The 21,636-nt window shown below is 46.8% G+C and overlaps 1 protein-coding gene across 1 annotated transcript in view; it reads right to left on the reverse strand.

Moving 5' to 3' along the window:
- LOC146079839 (uncharacterized) overlaps positions 1 to 21,636 on the reverse strand; it is a 285,668-nt gene that overhangs the window by 193,539 nt on the left and 70,493 nt on the right. The window lies entirely within an intron of this gene.

Raw genomic sequence — 21,636 nt, forward strand, 5'->3', positions numbered from 1 at the left:
TTGTAATCTGTCTGTCTCCCCTTCCTACTAGATTGTAAGCTCCTCCGAGCAGGGCCCTCTTCCCTCCTGTTGTTAAAGCCCTCTTCTCTTCACATGTCACTCACAGCTCTTCTATACTCCAACTCTCAGTGACCTTATAAATAAAATTGTAATAATAAATAATAATATTAATAGTTAGACAAAAAATTCCACAACCAGACTCTGTATATGGCTATATGTAGCTAACTGCTGTGCAGTGAGGAGAAAGTGGTCAGAATCTGGCCATATCGCTCCTGTCTGGTAGTGTTTTTTAAGATTGTCAATCTAGTGTGCCTGGCTGCAAATCAGATAATATATATCTTATGCTTCAAGAGGATGATCATATCAAATATATCTAATGTGCGGGCCCCCTTGGGAAAGGATCTGATGCAACCTAATGCGTCTTTGGCAAAAATTGCCTGGTGTGTACCCTCATACAATAAATGCAATGAATTGGTTATTATGGCACCACTGCAATGGATGTGATGGTAGATATTACTATCCCTGCAGGCCTGTAGAGAAGTCTTATATAAGCAAGTAACCTTGGCACTAATATTTAGCCAAGTGGTATATGTTACTTATAAGTGTCTTCAATTTGCTGCTACAATGACTCACACTCGTTAGGTAGGGTGGATCTTAGGCTAGAATTGCCGGATAGATGTCCACTTGCAATTTTATTTTGTGGGTCTGCAGAGAGGTCTCACATGCAAATGAATTTAGCGCATATACTCAGCTAGTAATCTATTGCCCAAAAAGGTCAGGAATGGATTTACTTAATGTAGTCAAATGCTGTAGATCACAAGCGGGCGGCATCTTTTTAGTATATTCTGGGAAAAAATCTCCTAGTGTGTATGCACATAAATTTTTTATAGATTGATTGGTAGTTGTATCTTTATTTATATAGCAATTCACTAGTTCTTTGTCACAAATACCATTGTTATAACAAGCCTGCAGTGAGGATTTTTGTCATATGGATGAATGAACCCTGTGCAAGTATTAGCTGTCGACGTATGTCGTTTATAAGCATCAGGGCCGGGTTTACACGGTGCAATGGTAGTTGTGAATCACACACAGGAGGCACTGTTCCCAGCGTGTACACAGGCGCCGGATTCGGGGAGGGAGACACCGCAGTAGAATCGTCACACTGCGACTCTCCCTGCCGATGTTAGTCCGCGCTTCGTGTTTACGCTGTGAAGTCAGACAGTGAGTGCGGTACTGAACTCTGTATGACAGCGTGGTAGCTGGCTGCCGTGCAACAGGAGATAAGGAGAACGTGGTCAGGGTCTGACCTCACGTCTCCTATTCAGCACTGCCTCGTGTACTGTCAATTAGATGCGCATCTTTTACAGATCAAAATACATTTTCATGGGGAAGGGATAAGGGGATTTGACACACTAAGGGGCAGATTTATTAAGCTTGGAGAAGAGATAAACTGGAGAAAAGGTAAAAGGAGATAAAGCACCAGCCAATCAACTCCCAACTGTCTTTTTCAAACACAGCTGATTGACTGGTGCTTTATCTCCTTTTACCTTTTCTCCACTTTATCTCCAGTTTATCTCTTCTCCAAGCTTAATAAATCTGCCCCAAGGTGTGTCAACGCGCGTATCGCCGTGAGCTTCATCAGGGAAAAAACAAACTGGGTAACAACAGACAGACTTGGAGGTAGGAGGGCCCTGCTGCAAGCTTACAATCTATAGGGACATAGGAGGGAACACAAGGACAGGCACCAGTAATAGAGTAGCATAGCAGTCCCACCAAGTTACAAGTCCAGAAGGGAAGCTATATAATACATAAGTGCCTCAGAGGGTTATGGGTGCGGTATATAAAAAGGGATTTTTGTAAGAACTTACCGTTCAAATCCCTTTCTCTGATATGGTCCTGGTGACACAGCTCAACATTGGGATGTAGGAGGGTCCGCAGGAGCCAGGCACCTATCCTAAAGCTTTTGGAGGGTAGGCTCCTCCCTTCTGCATCCCAGACTCTTCAGTTCAATCTTTCAAAGCCACTGGAATACATTAACTCAGTACAAACACCTGCACATATTATATGCACAACTTCAAAATTAACTTCTCAACCATATTATATAACATGAAACATCATGAACACTGGCATACTTACTGAGCGTAAGGGAAGGGATCGCTGTGTCACCAGGACCATATCAGAGAAAGGGATTCGAACGGTAAGTTCTTACAAAAATCCCTTTTTCTCTTTCAATGGTCCTGGTGACACAGCTCAACATTGGGACGTTCCAGAGCCAGTCATTTGGGTGGGTACGCTCAGGTCTGCAGCTCTCATCAATGCTCGCCTGAATGATGCATCCTCCGACGCGAACTCATGGAACCTATAGAATTTGGCAAAAGTATGAACAGATGACCAAGTGGCAGCCCTGCAAACCTGCTCAGCTGTTGCCCCATGTCGAACCGCCCAAGAGGTGGCGACTGACCTGGTAGTATGCGCATTAATCCTGGCCGGCACAGGCCTACCAACTTTAGTATATGCAAAAGCAATTACAGAACGCAACCACCTAGCAATGGTCTGCTTAGAAGCAGGCCAACCAATTTTGTGTACATCATACAAAACTAACAAAGTATCAGTCTTCCTGACACTCTTTACTCTGTCCACATAAATGTGCAAGGCGCGCACAACATCCAAATTCCTCAATTTGTCCCTTTTCCTTGAACCCTCTGGGGGTTGAAACACAGGCAGAACTATCTCCTGATTTAAATGGAAAGCAGAGACCACTTTTGGTAAAAATTGGGGTACTGTCCAAAGGACAGCCCTATCATCATGAATTATAAGGAAGGGAGACTTGCAGGACAATGCTCCCAACTCCGATACTCTTTTTGCTGACGCCACTGCCAACAGAAATACCAGTTTCCATGTAAGGAATTTAAGGTCAGCCGACCTTAACGGCTCAAAAGGCGCCTTTTGAAGGCACTCCAGAACCAGAGATAAATCCCATGGTGCTACTGGTTGCTTGTAGGTGCTTGTAGGGAGGTTTCAATCGAGAAACCCCCTGTAGGAAGGTCTGTACTTCCGGTAACAATGCTATCCTTTTTTGGAAATAAATTGACAAGGCCGAGATCTGCACTTTGAGTGACTGAAGGCTTAACCCAGAGAAAAAGCCATCCTGCAAAAACGCCAGCAATTTAGCCAATCTAAATCGTGATGTGTGTGATTTCTGCCTCTCACACCATCGAATATAGGTCTTCCAGACCCTATAATAATTTGCAGAAGACACTGACTTTCTAGCTTTAATCATAGTGTTAACCACAGCCTCTGAGAACCCTTTGCTCCTCAAGATGGCGGTTTCAACAGCCAAGCCGTCAAATTTAACCGAGCTGAATCCAGATGGTTGAACGGTCCTTGGTTTAGAAGGTCTGACCTCAGAGGTAGACGCCACGAGTCCACAGACAATCTCTGAAGCCTCGAGTACCAGGACCTCTTTGGCCAATCTGGGGCCACTAAAATCACCGGGATTGCTTGGGCCTGTATCTTTTTCAAAACTCTTGACAGCATTGGAACTGGCGGAAAAACATAAAGATGATTCCCCTCCCAGGGTATGGTCATAGCATCCACCGCTTCTGCCAGTGGATCCCTCGTCCTGGCATAGAACCTGGGCACCTGATGGTTGAACCTGGATGCCATCAGGTCTACCTCCGGAGTTCCCCATTTCAGTGTAATCTGATAAAATACTCGTGGGTTCAGGCTCCATTCTCCTTCCATCAGCTCCTCCCTGCTCAGGAAGTCTGCTTCTATATTCTCCACTCCTGGTATGAATATTGCTGATAACGCTGGAACATTCTGTTCCGCCCAGCCGAAGATCCGGGACACCTCCCACATAGCCAGTTTGCTGCGTGTGCCTCCCTGGTGATTCAGATATGCCACAGCTGTGGCGTTGTCGGTCTGAATCCTTAAAGGGAGCCCTTGCAATCTTTCTCCCGCCAGAGAAATCACCTTCCACACAGCTCTCAGTTCCAAGATGTTGATCGGTAAGGCAGATTCCTTCGAAGTTCACAAGCCCTGCAGACGCAGATCCAAGACTACTGCCCCCCAGCCCCTGAGGCTGGCGTCGGTAGTGACTACCAGCCAGCTCCAGGACTGCAGGGACCGACCCCACTGAAGGGGATCCACCTCCATCCACCATTTCAGGAAGGATCGAGTTTCTGAAGACAACACTATTTGTTCTGACATCATGGTCTGAGTATTCCCTGACCAGTCTGTCAGAATGTTCCCTGGAACACTCGAGAGTGGAACCTGGCGAACTGTAACGTCTCGAAAGACGCCACCATCTTCCCCAGCAGTTTGAGGCACCTCCATACTGATGTGCTCTGAGACCCGAGGATCTCCTGTACCAAGGCAGCCAGATCCCTGGCCTTTGCCTCTGGTAGAAATACCCGATGTAGGTGGGTATCCAGCACAACTCCCAAGAATTGGAGTCTCTGTGACGGCACCTCTGTGACGGCGCCGTGAGCCTGCAAAAACCCGATGGCTTCTGTCAAGTGACTCTTCAACTTTCCTGCTGACTCTGCTTTGAACAGCAGGTCGTCCAAATATGGAATCACCGTGATTCCCCTCAGTCGAAGCGCTGCCGCCATTACTGACATTATTTTGGTGAATACCCTTGGCGCTGTAGCCAGACTGAAGGGCAACACTGAAGTGCAACACCTGGAATTGCAAATGCAGGTCTCCTATCGCAAACCTCAATAGAGCCTGATGTTCTGGGTGGATGGGAACATGAAGGTATGCGTCCAGGACATCCATGGACGCCAAAAATTCTCCCTGGTCCAGGCTTAGCAGCACTGACCGTAGAGACTTCATTTTGAAATGGTCTACCCACAAATGGATATTCAATGACTTTAAGTTTAGGATCGGCCTGAAAGACCCGTCTGGTTTGGGCACCAAAAACAGGGTGAAATAAAAGCCTTTTTTCCACTCCGCTCTGGGGACCGGGACTACCACGCCCTTCTCTAAGAGAGAGTGAGCCGCTCCCAAGAGAGCCGTACGGAGCTGAGCCTCCTTTGGTAGTGGTGTGGGAATGAATCTTCTCGGCGGAAGACCCTTGAAGGGAATTCTGTAACCCTGGGATACAATTTCTAACACCCAAGGATCCCGGTCTAACAATGCCCATGCGTCTCTGAACCGTGTCAGACGTCCCCCCACCTTGACCACCGCCGGGCAAAACCCTTGGCAGTCATGCGGAGGGTTTGTCCTCTCCTTTTGTGTTTGGTTTCTTATGAAAGGAACCAAATTTAGACTTTGGGGCCTTGCCCCTGGAGGACTGAAACTTTCCCCTAAAAGACTGTCCTCGAAAGGACGCACCTCCTCTAGGGGAGGGCCGAAAGGACGGCCTGAAAGCAGAAAACCTTGATGTCTGCTTGGCTGCAGGAGCTGGCAGAAAAGTACTTTTGCCACCTGTGGCCTGCTTAATAATCTCTTCCAGTTCAGAACCAAATAACAGCTTTCCTTTAAAAGCTAATGCCTCTAAGGCCTTCTTAGACTCATTATCTGCCTCCCAAGCCTTAAGCCAGAGCACTCTCCTGGCATTTACAGACACTGGAAACTCTGGCAGCCAATTTGAGAGCTTCCTCCTCAGCCTCCAGTACATACTCTGCAGCTGCTTTAAGCTTCTCCTCAAGCAATAACACACAAGGGTCAGTGTGTAAAATAGTGCACAAATCACTTGCCCACACAATCATGGCCTTAGAGACCCAGGCTGAAGCAATCAGAGGACGTAGGGTGTATCCCACCCCTTCAAATATTGCCTTGAGGTTACCCTCCAGCTTTTTGTCTACGGGGTTCTTTAAAAGCTGCTCCCCCTTGCACTGGTAGCACAGTGGCTTTTGACAAACGTGCCACAGAAGCATCTACCACTGGAACTTTCTCCCAGAGATCTGCATGAGCCTCAGGCATGGGGTATAAACTGAGAAATCTCTTTGGCATTTGCAGCCTTTTATCGGGCGTTTTCCACGCCCCTTCCAATAAATCCTGTAAACCTTCATCTGCAGGGAAGGTAACAGCTTCCTTACGCTGCCGTTTAAATACACCTTTTGCAGGAGTTTTATCTTCCCCAGACAAATTCAAAGCCTGTTTTACAGCAGTGATCAAATCCTCCACCCCTGCGGCAGAGGAATCCTCAGAATCATCACCCTGCTCCCAGGGGATGTCTGCATATGCTCCATCCTCTTCATCAACCATTAAAGGCACTGAATAAGACCTTTTAGGGGTCCCCACGGCATCAACATCAATCTTGTCTAGCAATTCACTAAACCTGTTAATCCCCTTAGCAGTATCCTGCATGACCTGTAGGAAACCCGGATCTGCCTGGGTCAGAGGCAAGGAGCCAGAGGACTGCTGAGATGATGACATAGGTCTCTGAGAATCTACCAAAACATCACTCTGTCTATCCAGCAATTGCACTAAAGCATTCACAGGGCACTGGCCCACACAGGTTCCAATTGCTCTACCCTCTGGGGTTCACTCCCCATGGGTTTCACAGCAGCGCAAGAATTACACAAGCCCCCCTTGGCCATCTGCTCAGGGACAAATTTCAGTGCACAAACACTGCAAGCGCTCAATGTATCTGGGGCTCCCTCCCCCAAAACCACAGACTGATGCACAGACATGATGTTCACAAATAACACAGTCACAGCGCAAAATGTACAGGCGTTTACACAGAGCCAATGTACTCAGTCACTTAGCTGTCTGTAGTCTTCAGAATGGGGAAAACGATGCCCAGGAAATCCAATCACTCTGTCAGGATTTGTCAGCCAGCTCAGCTCCGCTGCAAGCGTTCCGAATGGCGCCAAAACAGAGTGAGGGAAGAGACCAAGTCCCTGCTGCGGGGTCCGTGACTTTTGGCGCCAACCACCCCCAGACAGCCGCTCCCATTGCAGGATCTCCTAGTTCCAGTATCTCCGCCTCAGCTGGGGACCACTTGGAACATGCCTGTAACACACTGCTGTCCTCTCATATAGGAGCTCAGTGTGTAAGCTCCGCAGAAAATGGCCGCCGCCATCACGGAGCGTCTGTCCCCCATGATCCCCACCTAGCGTGAAGCCGGTTTCAGAGCGCTCCGGAGCCCAGGCAGCTTCTTAAAAGAAGCTGTAAGCGCTGCACAGGGAGGCCAGACAGCGTCTCCCCTGTGCGCAGAGAGCTGACAGGACGCGCTTCTGTCAGCTCCTGCTGCGCTAGCAGTGTGAGGATTCACTAATGAGAATCCTCATACTGTGCCTACCTAGCTAGTGTAAAAGTTAATAAAATAATAAAAAACCCTAACTAACTCTAATCCTTCGGCTGCTCCGGCAGCCCTTTAGAATAGCACCCACTCCAGTGGGCACCTAACACGAACTGAAGAGTCTGGGATGCAGAAGGGAGGAGCCTACCCACCAAAAGCTTTAGGATAGGTGCCTGGCTCCTGCGGACCCTCCTACATCCCAATGTTGAGCTGTGTCACCAGGACCATTGAAAGAGAAATATTATAGGCTTGTCTGAAGAGGTGAGTTTTCAGGGAACGCTTAAAAAGTTTGGAGGCTAGTGGAGAGTCTTATTGTGCGTGGAAGGGCATTCCATAGGATGGGAGCAGCCCGATGAAAGTCCTGTAATAGTGAATGGGAGCTAGTGATCCATGCAGAAGAGAGACGCAGATCTTGTGCAGAGCGTAGTGGTCGAGATGGGAGATATTTTGTGATAAGAGCAGAGATATAAGCTGGTGCAGATGGTTAATAGCTTTATATGCGAGTAGAAGTGTTTTATATTGAATACAGTGGACAGAGGAAGAATTCCCAGAACTATAAAGAGGGCAGGCAGTGTGCATGGTGGGGAGGCCTGTAGAGAGTCTATTGAAGGGGAGAGGGGAAAGAGGAAGCTAGTAAAGAATTCAAATGGGTCCTGGGGTGAAACTAATCACAATATTAGAGCCATATCTAAAAATAAACATAAATTAAAATGCTTACTGGCTCATGCAAGAAGCTTAGTGAGTAAAATCGGGGAGCTAGAAACGGTGATCAGTAGGGAGGACTACGACATCATTGGTATTACAGAAACATGGTGTAATGAGTCGCATGACTGGGCATTAAACATGGAGGGATATACACTCTACAGGAAAGACAGGGAAAATAGAAGGGGCGGGGGTGTGTGCCTATATGTAAATAATAACTTAACATCATGTGAGAAAAATATGAGCACAGACCTGGAAGACGACAACTCGGAGACAGTGTGGGCAGAGATAACCGACAATAATAAAAAGCCAAAAAACAAATTTATAATAGGGGTATGCTATAGACCACCAAATATAAACAAAAGGGAAGAGTCTCTTCTTTTAAACCAAATCAAACAAGCATCAAATCAGGGTCAGGTATTAATTATGGGGGATTTTAATTTACCCGACATTGATTGGGAAAACGAAACAGGCAAATCAGCAAGAAGCAATGGGTTCTTAAGCTTACTTAAAGACCAGTTTATTACACAAACGGTGGAAACTCCAACTCGTGATGAGGCACTCTTGGACTTAGTTTTAACAAACAACACAGACTTAGTTTCAAACACAAAAGTAATTAAACAATTAGGGAACAGTGATCACTAGAGACAGGATTATATGCATTTGCATATCTGCATATGCATTTGCATATTTTGCCCATTCTCACTGGTTATTGCATATTTTACCTAAAATCTAGTGATGGTGCATATTTTAGGCCCCGCCCTCTTCCCACCCGCGAGTCACAGCACTGCTTTGCCCTGCTGCTGCTGGCCAGGTAGTGGTAGAGTGTGCAGGCTGGGGTAATATGTGCGCAGTGTGGGGAACCTTGGATGTACGCTATGTCTGACACTGCTCTAGGCTGCCAATCCATGTTGATAAAAGTCAGTTTGCCTTTGCCTGCCCCTGGCCTGGGACCTTACACCAAGAGACAGACTTCTGCAGCAGAGGAGGTGGGCGGAAGGGTTGTGACATCACGTGGCGCGGAGGAAATGCCGTGTCACAGTGAGTATGCAGCGCAGGGAGGAAGCCTTCCACTGCGCCGCCCTCACACGCTATGCTGACATTTGATCCTTCGGCGCTGGAGATGAGAGTCCGTGTAGTTAATGCAAGAAGAGCTTTGGACGCTGCAGTCTGCTGTAGCAGCCAGGAAGAAAAAAAAAATTCTGTGTACAGCACTAGACATCTGCAGATGCTGTGGGCCTATTTTTTAGGTTTATTTTCAACTAATTGTATGCTGATTTTTAAATAAATAAGTTAAAAATTACTTTTTTTATTATTTAATGTAGCATATTTTAAACACTTTTCATGCATATTTTAAGTATTTTTCATGCATATTTGCATGCATATTTCAGGCTTTTTATGTTGCATATAATCCTGTCTCTAGTGATCACAGTATGGTTTCACTGGAAATCAACTTCAGTAAATTACATCAAAAAGGATCTGCAAAAATACTAAACTTCAGAAAAGCGAACTTTGAATTATTCAGGGAAGCCCTAACAGGAATTGGGTGGGAAACGGTTATGGAGGGAAAAAATGCAGAGGAAATGTGGGATACTCTAAAAAAGGTGCTTGATTCACTAACTATTGAATACATTCCTAAAGTAACTAAAGGTAAATTCAACAAAAAAAAGCCACCATGGTTGGACAAAGAAGTAAGGTCAGCTATCAACAATAAAACCAGAGCCTTCAAATTCTATAAAAATAACTTGAATGAGGAGGCGTTCGCAAAATACAAAGAATCAAACAAAACTTGTAAAGGGGCAATCAAAGCAGCTAAAATATTATATGAAGAGTGCAAAGCCACTGAAAGCAAAACTAACCCAAAGAAGTTTTTTAAATACATAAATAGTAAACGTTTAATTAAGGAAAACATAGGCCCACTAACTGATACTAGTGGAAAAAGTGTTACTGAGGACAAGGGAAAAGCAAAACTGTTAAATGAGTTCTTCTCATCAGTATTTACTAAGGGAGAGCAGACTGTGGAACAAACATTTACCACAAACGGGACAAATAAGCCAGATCTCATTGTGGATTTCACGCCGAAGGAAATAATACTGAGGCTAAGCAAACTCAAAACAAATAAATCACCAGGGCCAGATGGGATTCATCCGAGGGTATTAATGGAATTAAGGGATGAACTAGCTACCCCCCTACATTATATCTTTAGCAAGTCACTATCGTCAGGTATAGTACCAAAAGATTGGAGAATAGCAGAGGTAGTGCCAATATTCAAAAAAGGAAAAAAGGAAGATCCCGCTAATTACAGACCCGTTAGTTTAACATCAATTGTGGGTAAACTATTTGAAGGATTTTTAAGGGATGGTATCCAGGAATATTTAGATAATCACCGTCTACTCAGTACTAACCAACATGGGTTCGTGAAAAATCGTTCATGCCAAACTAATCTACTAGGGTTCTATGAAGAGGTTAGCAAAAACCTCGATAATGGAAATGCTGTAGATGTGATTTTCCTAGATTTCGCTAAAGCATTTGATACTGTCCCACACAAGAGATTGATTAATAAAATGGAGAACCTAGGATTGGGTGAAAATATCTGCAGATGGGTAGGGAATTGGCTATGTAATAGAGAACAAAGGGCCTTATTCTGATCGGTGCGGCCCGATCAGAATATGCGTCCGCAACCGTGCAGGCGAATCCCCGCCTTCCATACGGATCGCCACCTGCCGTCCGTACGCGGATATGTGGCGATCCGCATGAAATTGGAGGGGGATACGCCTCCTCCGTCTTGGGAGCAGCCCCTGCATTCGATGGTCGCCGAACATCGAATGCAGGGCCGCACGCTCCACCAGGTCCCGCAACACAAGACCACACGGACACTTGTCAGTGTGAAATCATGTATGGGGGCGGGCAGCTGACATCCGGCGATGTCAGATGCCCGCCCCGTACCCACGCGTCACGGCCTCATTACCATGCATACGCCCCGCGTTTGCATGGGAACGCCCATGAAACGCGGGGCGTATGCATAGGGTAATGAGGCTAAGTAGCCCCTCACGCCCCTCTACGCCCCCTGTGCGGCGTATAAAGAATCCGTGCGGCGAAATCGCCTGCACATGCGCAGAGTGACCTCTGCACATGCGCAGACGATCAACATCGGCGGTCCGTCCGCATGCGGGAATATCCGCACCGATCAGAATAAGGCCCAAAGAGTGGTTGTGAATGGTGCCGTATCAGATATGATACCGGTACTAAGTGGAGTGCCCCAGGGTTCGGTTTTGGGGCTCATTTTATTTAACATTTTTATTAACGATATTGGGATAGGGTTACTCAGCAATGTATCCATCTTTGCGGACGATACAAAACTTAGCAAAGTCATCAAATCATCAGAAGATGTCACCATGCTTCAAAATGATCTTGCAATTCTAGATGAGTGGGCAAAAAAATGGAAGATGAGGTTCAATGTAGATAAATGTAAGGTTATGCACCTTGGGAGACACAACCAGTGTGCAAGTTACAACCTTAGCGGAGAGGAACTGGGTAATTCCATACTTGAAAAGGATCTAGGAGTCCAAATAGACAGCAAACTAGGATGTAGTGCCCATTGTAATGTAGCTACAAAAAAGGCCAACAAAATTCTGGCATGTATTAAGAGGGGAATGGAAACTAGGGACTCGAGGGTAATTATGCCACTATATAAAGCATTGGTGAGACCTCACCTAGAGTACGGAGTACAGTTCTGGGCCCCACACTATAAAAAGGACATCATAAAATTAGAAAAAGTCCAAAGGCGAGCAACAAAGCTTATTAGGGGAATGGAGAATTTAAGCTACGGGGAGAGATTAAGCAATTTGGGACTATTTACATTAGAAAAGAGATGTTTAAGGGGGGACATGCTCAACATGTACAAGTATATCAAGGGCCAATATAAGGAACTGTCACACACCCTATTTTCTACTAGAAAGGAATCTAGGACGCGAGGGCATGAGTATAGATTAGAAGAAAAAAGATTTCATTCAGCTAGTAGAAAGAATTTCTTTACGGTCAGAACAGTCAAACTCTGGAACTCTCTTCCCAGAGAGGTGGTAATGGCTGGCTCATTAAATGCGTTCAAGGCAAAGTTGGACAAACATTTACTGGAGAAAAACATCCATGGGTACAAATAAGAAATATAATTTGTCTGTAAAATACCAGAACCTACCAAATCAGCAATGGATATCTATACCAGGTTGAACTAGATGGACGCAAGTCTTTTTTCAGCCTTACCTACTATGTAACTATGTAAGATACAGGCAACCAATGGAGGGACAGTAGCGCTAGGAGGCAGTGTCCCGTGACTTCCGCCCTCACCTCCCCACCCCCGGACTGCAAGAGTCAGGCGCCGCTACACACCCCGAGCGGGTCATCCGGCCTCTCAACGGCAGAATAACCCCCTGAGCTCCACCGGTGCTGGTTTGGGTTAAGGTGAGTACACAGATGCCACACAAATAGAGAGCCCGGGAGTCGGTTCATGTGTGTCCCCTAATCGGTCTCCGCCCGGAAACTGTGGCAGTGCACTACAGGTCCGGACAGCGGCAGGGACAGAGAGAAGGCCTGGTCGGGTGGGCTAGTAGTCCCACTGAAAAAAACACAAAATAGAACTGCGCAATAAAGGGGGAAATAGTACATGCAATTTAATTATACCAATATAAAACACATATAAAACATACACAAACAAAATTAAAACACAATTTATGGGCACAACCGGTTGTGTCAAAATTAATAGATTTAAAACCAAATAGATTTTGCTTCCCTTAGTTTATCATGGTCGTTTTAGTATGTTAGTTGTGAAAGATACTGATTGAGTCACAGTCTTTGTATGGATTAGTAGATATTACTGTCCAGGTTTTATTATGTCTGGCCAGACAGTATTGTATTAGGGGTACCTTACAGCTGCCACCTGTAGTTCCTCCGGCCTCCCAGTGGATGGTGCTGAATCACCTGTGTTTGTCCAACTATGTCTGGAGTCACCTTCGGACTTGTGGGCTGATAGTAAGCCTGTATGGATTCCCCTATGGTGCAAAAAAGAAGTTTTTGTAAATATCCAATAACCAACGCGTTTCCCCGCCTCCGTACACGGTCTCAGCGGCTTTATCAAGGAAAGAAAATGGAAGGTAAAGCCGCTGAGACCGTGTACGGAGGCGGGGAAACGCGTTGGATATTGGATATTTACAAAAACTTCTTTTTTGCACCATAGGGGAATCCATACAGGCTTACTATCAGCCCACAAGTCCGAAGGTGACTCCAGACATAGTTGGACAAACACAGGTGATTCAGCACCATCCACTGGGAGGCCGGAGGAACTACAGGTGGCAGCTGTAAGGTACCCCTAATACAATACTGTCTGGCCAGACATAATAAAACCTGGACAGTAATATCTACTAATCCATACAAAGACTGTGACTCAATCAGTATCTTTCACAACTAACATACTAAAACGACCATGATAAACTAAGGGAAGCAAAATCTATTTGGTTTTAAATCTATTAATTTTGACACAACCGGTTGTGCCCATAAATTGTGTTTTAATTTTGTTTGTGTATGTTTTATATGTGTTTTATATTGGTATAATTAAATTGCATGTACTATTTCCCCCTTTACTGCGCAGTTCTATTTTGTGTTTTTTTCTGGTAACTAACTTGGGGAATTGAGCTGTCCCCCACAGAACAGCAGCAGTTTATGAGGTGTGATAGTCCGTGCTATATTACGGATTAGGTGTGTCAAACCACCCGCAGCGCAGGACTTAACCAAAATTCCTCTTCTGTTTTTCTAGTAGTCCCACTGAATGACAGAGAGACAGCTGGGGTCTGGGCGGAGTGATAGTGGGTGAGCACTCAGTGACTGCTATAAGTGCTGGGTGTGAAGCCTGGAAGAAGTTCCCTCCTCTCTCTCTCTATCTATCTTGCATAAAAAAAAGTTTATCAAGCACATGGCAGCATATTGGTAAGTATATGGCTGGCTACAGGCTCCTCCTACCATGATGGAGTGATGACTTAAGTAACCCTGTACCTTTTGTGCTTACCAATATGCTGTCATGTGCTTGATCATTTTTTTTGGCTTTTATGCAATTTATAAAACATTTTTTTATATTTATCAGGAGGTGTGCGGATATCTATTTTTTACAGTTTTGGAAAGATTACATATACAAGCTGTTATGTGATTTAGCTGGGAGATAGGCCACGCCCATTTTTAAATGGTATCGGCTCTTTGTTTTAACAGAACATATTTTTTGGCTCTTTGTCTCTCATTGGTTGGCCACCCCTGGGTTAGGCAGTTGAGGAGGGAGGAATTCACGTTGGAAGGAAAGCTAAAAGTGTCCCTGTTGGGTTTTGATTTTGATTTACAATTATTGTTGAGGTATCAGCCAATCAGCTTTATGTTCCTTGTGTTTGTGTTGGTGGGCAAGTATTTCAGTGTTTGCCGTTATATTCAAGGTGTTCAGCGCCATCTTTAAATGTAGTAATGGTGCTAGGCGCTGAGTGTTTTTTAATGTTTATTTTATTGCTGTATCAGCACCACGGCTCTGAACCCCTTCCACCCCGTGGCCATAGACGGACCACTATGTTTAACCACCGGTCACCGGAGGAGGGACTGTAGCGTTGTCGAGCGATGCAGCTGTGATTCAGTGCTCCGGGTGAAGCAGAGAGCCGCAGCTACTTCAGGTGCTTGGTCGCTGGCTCCTGGACAGCACTGCCCAACCGAATGATGCCCAGAGTCACGCAGCCCATATAGATCACACGCCATGCAGTCCCTAGAGATCACACGTCACGCAGCCCCTGTAGATCACGCAGCCACTATAGTTCACACACCACGCAGCCCATATAGATCACACGCCACGCAGCCCATATAGATCACACGCCACGCAGTCCCTATAGATCACACACATGCAGTCCATATAGATCACACGCCACGCAGTCCCTATAGATCACACATACCACGCAGTCCCTATAGATCACACGTCATGCAGTCCCTATGATCACACACGACGCAGCCCTGATAGATCACACGACACAGTCCCTATAGATCACACGCCACACAGTACCTGTAGATCACATGCAATGAAGCCCATATAGATCACACGCCACGCAGTACCTATAGATCACATGCAATGAAGCCCATATAGATCACACACTACGCAGCCCATATAGATCACACACCACGCAGCCCATAGAGATCTCACACCACGCAGCCCATAAATGGCCCATATAGATCATACACCACGCAGCCCATATAGATCACATGCCACGCAGTCCATAGAGATCACACACACCACGCAGCCCATAAATGGCCCATATAGATCACACACCATGCAGTCCATAGAGATCACACACCACGCAGCCCATAGAGATCTCACACCACGCAGCCCATAAATGGCCCATATAGATCACACACCACGCAGCCCATATAAATCACACACCATACAGTCCCTATAGATCACACACACCAAACAGTCCCTATAGATCATGCAGCCCATATAGATCACACACCACGCAGCCCATATAGATCACACGTCACGCAGCCCCTATAGATCACACACACACCACACAGCCCATATAGATCACACTATGCAGCCCTCAAACCACGCAGTCCCTATATATCACACACACACACACCACACATCCCATATAGATCACACACCATGAAGCACCCAGTAGATCATGCAGCCCATATAGATCCCACACCATGCAGCCCATATAGATCACACACCACGCAGCCCACATACCCCGCAGCCCACATACCCCGCAGCCCATGTAGATTACACACCATGAAGCCCCTATAGATCATTCAGCCCATATAGATCACACACCACGCAGCCCATATAGATCACACACCACGCAGCCCATATAGATCACACACCACACAGCCCATAGAGATCATGCAGCCCATAGAGATCACACGCCACGCAGCCCATAGAGATCATACACCACACAGCCCATATAGATCACACACCACACAGCCCATATAAATCATGCAGCCCACAGAGATCACACGCCACGCAGCCCATAGAGATCACACGCCACGCAGCCCATAGAGATCATGCAGCCCATAGAGATCACACGCCACGCAGCCCATAGAGATCACACGCCACGCAGCCCATAGAGATCACACGCCACGCAGCCCATAGAGATCACACGCCACGCAGCCCATAGAGATCACACGCCACGCAGCCCACAAAGATCACACGCCACGCAGCCCATAGAGATCACACGCCACGCAGCCCACAAAGATCACACGCCACGCAGCCCATAGAGATCACACGCCACGCAGCCCATAGAGATCACACGCCACGCAGCCCACAAAGATCACACGCCAAGCAGCCCATAGAGATCACACGCCACACAGCCCATATAGATCATGCAGCCCACAGAGATCACACGCCATGCAGCCCATAGAGATCACACGCCACGCAGCCCATAGAGATCACACGCCACGCAGCCCATAGAGATCACACGCCACGCAGCCCACAGAGATCACACGCCAGGCAGCCCACAGAGATCACACGCCAGGCAGCCCATAGAGATCACACGCCACGCAGCCCATATAGATTACACGTGACACAGCCCACACATCATGCAGCCCATATAGATCACACACAACAAGTCACTATAGGTCACACACCATTCTGCGCATATAGATCACATACCATGCAGCCTATATAAAATCAAACACCACAGTCCCTATAGATCACACACACCAAACAATCCCTATAGATCACACACACCAAACAGCCCCTATAGATCACACACACACACCAAACAGTCCCTATAGATCATGCAACCCATATAGATCAAACACCACGCAGCCCATATAGATCACACATCACGCAGCCCCTATAGATCACACACACCATGCAGCCCATATAGATCACACTATGCAGCCCTCACACCACGCAGTTCCTATAGATCACACACACCACGCAGCCCCTACATATCACACACCACTCAGCCCTCAAACCACGCAGTCTCTATAGATTACACACCATGCATCCCATATAGACCACACACCATGAAGCACACAGTAGATCATGCAGCCCATATAGATCACACACCATGCAGATCATATAGATCACACACACCATGCAGCCCATATAGATCACACTATGCAGCCCTCACACCACGCAGTTCCTATAGATCACACACACCACACAGCCCCTACATATCACACACCACTCAGCCCTCAAACCACGCAGTCTCTATAGATTACACACCATGCAGCCCATATAGATCACACAACATGCAGCCCATATAGATCACACACCATGCAGCCCATATAGATCACACACCATGCAGCCCCTATAGATCATTCAGCCCATATAGATCACACACCACGCCGCCCATATAGATCACACACCATGCAGCCCATATAGATCATGCAGCCCATAGAGATCACACGCCACGCAGCCCACAGAGATCACACGCCACGCAGCCCACAGAGATCACACGCCACGCAGCCCACAGAGATCACACACACTACGAAGCCCATAGAGATCACACATCATGCAGCCCATATAGATCGGGATGCGGTCATTTGGTCTACTGCATTATGGTAGACAGTCATTAGGTCGAATCCATTAGGTCGACATGCTAAAAGGTCGACATGACTCTAGGTCGACATGGGAAAAGGTCGACATGATTCTAGTTCGAAAGGTCATTAGTTCGACAGATCATTAGTTCGACATTGTCTATGTCGACATTCACAAGGTCGACATGGAGTTTTTCACTGTTTTTTGAGCCAACATGTGCCGACAGGCGGTATTTCATGCCCTACCATCCACTAGGGCGTGGTGGGAGAATAAAATAGTGTGCCGAGCGTAGCGAGGCACCGTGCCCGACGCATAGCGAGCGCAGCGAGCGATGCGAGGGGATGTAGTGCACTTTAAACTGTGTCCATGTCGACTGTGTTGACATTCAGGTAAAAAAAACAGTGAAAAACCCCATGTCGACCTTGTGAATGTCGACATAGACAATGTCGAACTAATGACCTTGTCGAACTAATGACCTGTCGAACTAATGACCTTTCGACCTAGAATCATGTCGACCTTTTCCCATGTCGACCTAGAATCATGTCGACCTTTTAGCATGTCGACCTAATGGATTCGACCTAATGACTTTCTACCATAATGCAATAGACCAAATGATCCCAACCCTATAGATCACACACAACAAAGTCACTATAGGTCACACACCATTCTGCGCATATAGATCACACACCATGCAGCCTATATAACATCAAACACCACACAGTCCCTATAGATCACACACCAAACAGTCCCTATAGATCACACACACACCAAACAGTCCCTATAGATCACACTATGCAGCCCTCACACCACGCAGTCCATATAGATCACACACCATACAGTCCCTATAGATCACACACACACACCAAACAGTCCCTATAGATCACACTATGCAGCCCTCAAACCACGCAGTTCCTATAGATTACACAACATGAAGCACCCAGTAGATCATGCAGCCAATATAGATCACACACCATGAAGCACCCAGTAGATCATGCAGCCAATATAGATCACACACCATGCAGTCCACATAGATCACACACCATGCAGCCCATGTAGATCACACACCATGCAGCCCCTATAGATCACACACCACGCAGCCCCTATAGATCACACACCACGCAGCCCATATAGATCACACACCACGCAGCCCATATAGATCACACACCATGCAGCCCATATAGATCACACACCATGCAGCCCATGTAGATTACACACCATGCAGCCCCTATAGATCATTCAGCCCATATAGATCACACACCACGCAGCATATATAAATCACACACCACGCAGCCCATATAGATCACACACCACGCAGCATATATAAATCACACACCACGCAGCCCATATAGATCACACACCACGCAGCATATATAAATCACACACCACGCAGCCCATATAGATCACACACCACACAGCATATATAAATCACACACCACGGAGCCCATATAGATCACACACCACGCAGCCCATATAGATCACACACCACGCAGCCCATATAGATCACACACCACGCAGCCCATAGAGATCACACACCACGCAGCATATATAAATCACACACCATGCAGTCCCTATAGATTACACGCGACACAACCCATATAGATCACAAGTAACACAGCCCACACATCATGCAGCCCATATAGATCACACACAACAAAGTCACTATAGATCACACACCATGCAGCCTATATGAAATCAAACACCACACAGTCCCTATAGATCCCACACCACACAGTCCCTTTAGATCACACACACCAAACAGTCCCTATAGATCACACACACCACGCAGTCCATAGAGATCACACTATGCAGCCCTCACACGACGCAGTCCCTATAGATCACACACCATACAGTCCACATAGATCACACACCATACAGTCCACATAGATCACACACCACGCAGCCCACATAGATCACACACCACGCAGCCCATATAGATCACACACCACGCAGCCCACATAGATCACACACCACGCAGCCCATATAGATCACACACCATGCAGCCCATATAGATCACACACCACACAGCCCATATAGATCACACACCATGCAGCCCATATAGATCACACACCACGCAGCCCACATAGATCACACACCACGCAGCCCATATAGATCACACACCACGCAGCCCACATAGATCACACACCACGCAGCCCATTTAGATCACACACCATGCAGCCCATATAGATCACACACCACACAGCCCATATAGATCACACACCATGCAGCCCATATAGATCACACACCACGCAGCCCATATAGATCACACACCACACAGCCCATATAGATCACACACCACACAGCCCACATAGATCACACACCACGCAGCCCATATAGATCACACACCATGCAGCCCATATAGATCACACACCACGCAGCATATATAAATCACACACCACGCAGCCCATATAGATCACACACCACGCAGCATATATAAATCACACACCACGCAGCCCATATAGATCACACACCACGCAGCATATATAAATCACACACCACGGAGCCCATATAGATCACACACCACGCAGCCCATATAGATCACACACCACGCAGCCCATATAGATCACACACCACGCAGCCCATAGAGATCACACACCACGCAGCATATATAAATCACACACCATGCAGTCCCTATAGATTACACGCGACACAACCCATATAGATCACAAGTAACACAGCCCACACATCATGCAGCCCATATAGATCACACACAACAAAGTCACTATAGATCACACACCATGCAGCCTATATGAAATCAAACACCACACAGTCCCTATAGATCCCACACCACACAGTCCCTTTAGATCACACACACCAAACAGTCCCTATAGATCACACACACCACGCAGTCCATAGAGATCACACTATGCAGCCCTCACACGACGCAGTCCCTATAGATCACACACCATACAGTCCACATAGATCACACACCATACAGTCCACATAGATCACACACCACGCAGCCCACATAGATCACACACCACGCAGCCCATATAGATCACACACCACGCAGCCCACATAGATCACACACCACGCAGCCCATATAGATCACACACCATGCAGCCCATATAGATCACACACCACACAGCCCATATAGATCACACACCATGCAGCCCATATAGATCACACACCACGCAGCCCACATAGATCACACACCACGCAGCCCATATAGATCACACACCACGCAGCCCACATAGATCACACACCACGCAGCCCATTTAGATCACACACCATGCAGCCCATATAGATCACACACCACACAGCCCATATAGATCACACACCATGCAGCCCATATAGATCACACACCACGCAGCCCATATAGATCACACACCACACAGCCCATATAGATCACACACCACACAGCCCACATAGATCACACACCACGCAGCCCATATAGATCACACACCATGCAGCCCATATAGATCACACACCATGCAGCCCACATAGATCACACAGCCCATAGAGATCATACACCACGCAGCCCATATAGATCACACACCATGCAGCCCATATAGATCACACAACATGCAGCCCATATAGATCACACACCATGCAGCCCATAAAGAACACACACCATGCAGCCCATAAAGATTACACACCATGCAGTCCCTATAGATCACACACACGCAGCCCATATAGATCACACACCATGCAGCCCATAAAGAACACACACCATGCAGCCCATATAGATTACACACCATGCAGTCCCTATAGATCACACACACGCAGCCCATATAGATCACACACCATGCAGCCCATATAGATTACACACCATGCAGCCCATATAAATCACACACCATGCAGTCCCTATAGATCACACACACGCAGCCCATATAGATCACACACACGCAGCCCATATAGATCACACACCACGCAGCCCATACAGATCTCACACACCATGCAGCCCATAAAGATCACACACCACGCAGCCCATATAGATCACACACCATGCAGCCCATATAGATCACACACCATGCAGCCCATATAGATCACACACCATGCAGCCCATATAGATCACACACCATGCAGTCCCTATAGATCACACACCATGCAGCCCATATAGATCACACACCATGCAGCCCATATAGATCACACACCATGCAGTCCCTATAGATCACACACACAC

This window comes from Crinia signifera, chromosome 5 (genome assembly GCF_055691185.1).
Source record: "Crinia signifera chromosome 5, ASM5569118v1, whole genome shotgun sequence".
Classification (NCBI taxonomy): domain Eukaryota; kingdom Metazoa; phylum Chordata; class Amphibia; order Anura; family Myobatrachidae; genus Crinia; species Crinia signifera.